This window comes from Triticum dicoccoides, chromosome 2A (genome assembly GCF_002162155.2).
Source record: "Triticum dicoccoides isolate Atlit2015 ecotype Zavitan chromosome 2A, WEW_v2.0, whole genome shotgun sequence".
In the NCBI taxonomy this organism is placed as follows: domain Eukaryota; kingdom Viridiplantae; phylum Streptophyta; class Magnoliopsida; order Poales; family Poaceae; genus Triticum; species Triticum dicoccoides.
In genome coordinates this window covers 72,433,062-72,439,000 of record NC_041382.1, presented here as the reverse complement: position 1 = coordinate 72,439,000, position 5,939 = coordinate 72,433,062, and positions in this window count along the sequence as shown.

The following is a 5,939-nucleotide window of genomic DNA, read 5'->3' as shown; positions in this document are numbered from 1 at the left end:
CCTCCTCCCTCCTCTCCTCCCATCCCCTCATGGTTTCTCCTTCCTCCTCTCCGATGCTCCGGTGAACTCCTCTCCGGCGACCTCCTCCTCCTCCTCTCCGGCGACCTCCTCCTCTCCGGCGAACTCCTCCTCCTCCTCTCCGGCGATGTTGGCGAGCGCCTCTCCGGTGACCTCCTCCTCCTCGTCTCCGGCGAACTCCCCTCTGGCAAAAGAACATGGCAAAAGAACGTACAAGATCCAAAAACAGGAACAAAATTTGAAATAATATCGTGCCAAAAAACGAGCAAAAAAAAAGCAAAAAATGGGCAAAAAAATCACGATCCAGATCCAAATTCAAAATTCAAAAATAGCAATGGCGCACGATGGGGGTTAGACGGTGCGCCATTACTATTTTCCCGCCTTCAAATTTCAAAAATACTAATGGCGCACCGTGGCCTATACTAATGGCGCACCACTGGCCTATACTAATGGCGCACCGTGGCCTATACTAATGGCGCACCAGTGGTGCGCCATTAGTATACCAGATACTAATGGCGCACCAGTGGTGCGCCATTACTAAAAAATACTAGTGGCGTGATACTAATGGCGCACCAGTGATGCACCATTAGTAGGCAAAACTGGTGCGCCATTAGTAGCCCTTTTCCTAGTAGTGTATGTAACTCTTGGCCTATTAACGGCCCGTGGTAAAACTAGCCCGTAATGAATAGTGTATCACTTTACACCCATTAACGGCCCGTGGTGAAACAGGCCCATAATGAATAGTGTATCACTTTATACCCATTAACGACCCGTTATTCCGTTCGGCTGTTTCCAGCCCATGTTATCTTTCGGCCTTCTCAGAGCCCATTTATTCTTGGGCTCATTTCCAGCATTCGTTTACTTACGGCCTGTTACTGTCATTTTCTGCTTGTGGGCCAAATTCAGCCCGTGGTTAAAGTCGGCCCGTTTGTGGTCCATTAATACGTTGGGCCATTTTCATAGCATCATCAGATACGGCCTATTAACGATGGCCCATTATGGTCAGCCCATGAACGGACGATTCCAACTCTAGCACGTTTACGGCCATAATGCGGCATGTTATTGGCCCATGTTTGGCCAATCGATCATACGGCCCGTATAAGGCCCATTGATGATACGGCCCGTAGAAGGCCCATTGTTTCTATGGCCCGTAGAAGGCCCATTTTTTCTACGGCCCGTAGAACGCGTGTTGTTTCTACGGCCCATAGAAGGCCCACTGTTTCTACGGCCCGTAGGAGGCCCAGTGTCACTACAGTAAATATTAGCCCATGGTTATTGTGGCCTAGTTTTAAAAAATAGGTTATTGCAGCCACTAGCAAACCGCGGAAAAAGAATTGCAATGACTACAAGCAAACAAATAATCAGGACAAGAAGGAAATAAATAAGCAAGCAACTTATGCTAGGCTATCACGACTATTACACATATTACATCCACTGGGCATCAAATTCGCCACCAGTGCAAATATAGGGAACAAAGCAGCATATAAACGCCGCAGCAAAACAAGTCCGGAACAGAAACCACTTCAAAATAGTTCAAGAAACAATATCCTGGGTATAATGCTAGAAAGATGCTTAGCAAGCTTATTAACTTTCTCTTGTTTGGCGCTTAAATCCTCCAGCGCTTGCTGTTGCACAAGAAAGGACACATCTGAATTCTGCAGGGACTTCCTCAGTCCTTCGGCTTCTTGCCGCAGCACAACTGACTGATGCCTTTCAGCTTGTAGCTGGGACTGAAGAAGCCAAAGTGATTCATGCAGCGAGTTTGAAGAGCTTGTGCCAGCGGTACTGGCCAGTAACTCGAACACTACATCAACGCAGGACTGTGGGGTTTTCTCACTCTCTACAAGATCATTTTTATCACCTTTCTTGGAGACCAACAGGGGTGTCTCACTATCTTGAACCTTATATGCATTACTTTCTCTACCATTGCATAGTGGGGTGTTCTTCTCCAATATTCTGTTTGCATACTACAAGAGAAACAAGCAGACACATCATAGGTTTAGCTTGTAGTATACGAAACTCATTTTGGTAAACCGTTTCAGTAGTAAGGTGGACATGATAACAACATGAAACGAACATATATCTATGTACTATGGTCACTGTATTGTCCATATCATTCTAGTTTATGTTCCCTAATCAAGATAGAGACACAGTTCAACTCATATATTTTTAAGACACATCAGCATAGACAGAATATAAGTGTGAGAAACTACACAACATTGGTAGCACTTGTAATGTGCATCACATGAGAACATAACTGTTTATACAACTTAAACTTAAATCGACATAGAGCAAAAGTTAGAACAGCAATCCAGTTAAGGAAATAGGTTTAAAACATACCTGTTGCGCCATTGGAGTTTCAATTGGATCCTTCAAATTCAAAAGTAGTTGGTATGAGTAAATACAGTGATGCAACAACAAAGGAGTATGGACCATAGCTACGGAATCTAACCTGAGAACAGTTGCTCTTCTGCTTTAAACGTGGAGTTTGGGTTAGCTGTGGTGGTCTTCGTGCTTTGGGCACTACAATAGCTTTACAAACTGCTCTTGTGGGGGTACTCTATGGTGGACATGGTGCTTTGTCAACTATAAGTGGGTTACTATCCGCTGGGGTTGCAGTTAGATGGGTTGTAGCTGGTTCTCTGCCCAACGGTGTAAGTGTGCAATCTGGAAGAGTCTTGATTATGTGTGGTGGGGCTAGTTTGTGGGCCAGTACAACCATGGTTCTATCTGCATCGACGGGTAGCACTGTCTTTTGTGAAGAACGGGTTTTTGCTCCCTTAGATACTGCCATCACCCCCTCCAATTCAAATGGGTGATAAACAAGAAAATAAATTGAACGTACAAACATTGTATGATAGACAGATGTGGTAATTCACATCTATGTTGTCTAACCAAACAGGAGAGCATGACACAATTTCAGATATATGATGGATAACTTAACATGATATAATGGCATAATTCAACATATGATGAGTACCTAAACAGAATGACATGACAAAGCTATATGATGTCTTTCTAAAATAGGTTGGGATGAAATAATTCACATACATATTGTCTAAGTATACAAGATGGCATGATATAATTGACAAAATTGATTCATATACTAAGCAGCTGGCACTCGCATGTATGATCTCTAAACTAAGTAGATAGAATTCAATATTGTGCATATGATGTCTAAACTAAGCAATGCAAGACACCATATGCATCATATGAGAAATATAAACATTTCAACTTAGAGCATACACCTCAGGTGGGATATAGGACTGGTCTTCTGTCTCTGAATCCTACTCTAAGGAGCTCCCTGTAACCATCGAGATATATGCTTCAACAGGTACCATTGCCTGCTCTGAAGGCCTTGTTTTCACTCCAGATTTTTCCATAACCGGCTCAAATGGCTGATACACATGAAGAGTAGTTCAATATACACAGATTGTCGAAAAATGGAATACGTAATGAAAAAAAGATGGAATGAGATAATTCACATATATGATGCCTGGCTCCATGGCAGTGCATAATTCACATATATGATAACTGGCTAAAAACATGGCATTGCATAATTCACATATCTGATATAGAAAGCAAACAGGAGGCATTCACACAAAGCATGTCTAATCTAAGCAGATGGCATGGCAATGCAAGACACCATATGCATGATATGAGCAATATAACCCAGCCAAGTTAGAGCATGCACCTCGGGGGTGGGATACGACTGGTCAACTCTCTCTGAATCCTCTTCTAAGGAGCTATCTGTAACCAGCAAGAAATCTGCATCGACAGGTAGTACTGACTGCTCAGAAGACCTTGTTTTCACTCCAGATTTTCCCATGACCGACTCAAATGGCTGATGCATAGGAAGATAGATGAATGTATAAACATTGTTGACAAATGGAATACATTATGGAAAAAAATATGGCACGATACAATTCACATATACGATGACTGGCTAAATAGGATGGCATTGCATGATTCACGTATATGATGCCTGGCTAAAGAAGATGGCATTGCATAATTCTCATATACTCCCTCCGTTCCTAAATATTTGTCTTTTTAGAGATTTCAAATGGACTACCACATACAGATGTATATAGACATATTTTAGAGTGTAGATTCACTCATTTTGTTCCGTATGTAGTCACTTGTTCAAATCTCTAAAAAACAAATATTTAGGAATGGTGGGAGTATGATATAGAAACCAAACAGGTGGCATTCACACAAAGCAAATCTAAACTAAGCTGATGACATATAAGATGTATAATGTAATCAATGCAAGGCGCCATATGCATGATATGACCAACATTAGCATGCCAGGTTAGAGCAAACACCTCAGGTGGTAAATAGGAGTGGTCGGCTCATTCTAAATCTCCATCTAACAATTATTTTCCTCTGGAATACAATCTGGAAATGCAGGAGGGGGGGCCACTTCGCCAACCATGGAGCGGCGTCTACATGACATTATATTCGCACACAGCGGCCTTCTCTTTTTCTCTACATGTTCAGTACGATTGTGTACAATATCTGACATGCATAATCAAAAAAATAGTTATATTTTGAAAGGCCTAAGGGGTGCATGCAAAAATCAAGACTGATGGTTGCAAACGAGTGGATGGATCCAAAACTAATGATAGCGGGTAGATTATAGCTTTAATTTAAAAAGATAGACAATGGATCCAACATGAACCACATAGAAGACCCCAGATGATGGCACGGCAGGAGCAGGACTTAACACACAGAGTTTTCTTTGACGCATTTATGAAAATGAAGTAAATCTGTAAGGGATCCTTAGAATTGGAGGATTCTATAAACGCAGGGACAGGAAAAACACAGGAATAGGATAGGAATGCACGTGCAAAACAAAGCATTTGGAAACATAGTATTTCAGTCAACCTGGGTGTTTGGCTCACATGAATTGGAAGAACAGAGGAATGTAGAAACAAAGTGATGCGACGAGTGTACAACCTCTTTGGCATACCCTTGTGGACCTCAACATCATTGGGTTGGACGTGGAGGATGGTGATGATGCTGGTGTGACTGTCGGAGGCGGGGAAGAAGATCCGAAGCCTCTGGAAATGGCACCGAGGGTACTACTCCACTGTGATGGACGGTTCCGTCGTTGGAGCAGCTCCGCTCAGGTGTACGGCGACGAGGCTGAAGCATGACAAGATAGACAATGTCAATCCAAAGTGCGACCCTAATATCATCAGCAATAGATGATATAAATACATCACCAAAAAGTGCTAGATGTAAAACGCATCAGCCGTGCCACGGCCGGTCTGACAGATGTTGTAAGTACTGTTCACTCTGAACTTAACTGAAGAAAATGAACTTCACAGTCAAAACTGAATTTTACTGTCAAAACTAATTGAACTAGTAACAGAGCATTGCAATATATGTTTAGGGCGTTCGAGCACTAGTAGCAGAGAAGCAGTGATCTAAATCAGCAGACGCTCGAGCAGGGAACACACTAGCAGAGAGCAAGTCGTGCAGTAGCACCGCGAGCGAGTGCTAAAGCAGAAACTCCTGTAGCTACCGGAGGTCGTGCAGCAGCAGCAGCGCAAGGGAGAGCAAGAGCAGAGTAGCAGCACGAACGAAAGCAGGAGCAGCGCAGCAGCGCGACCGACACCAAGAACAGAGCCGCAGTGCGAGCGAGAGACGGAGCAGCTGCAGCTAGTGCCGTTGTGGAAGTCGCTGCCGAGGAAGCAACGACATGGGGGAGAGACGCCATGGATGATGTGGCTAGCGACGGCGCCGTCAATGGAGACACGCCCTGTTTGCTCGGTATCGAGCACCGGAAGCCCCGTGAGATCGAATAAAAGATAAAATGCAGCGGTGCATGCAGAACCTCCTTGGTGGCCCCGACTTGGCCTCGGCTTCATCAGAGGAATTGGTGAGGGTGCTGCGGTTCTGGTGGGGCAGGTCAA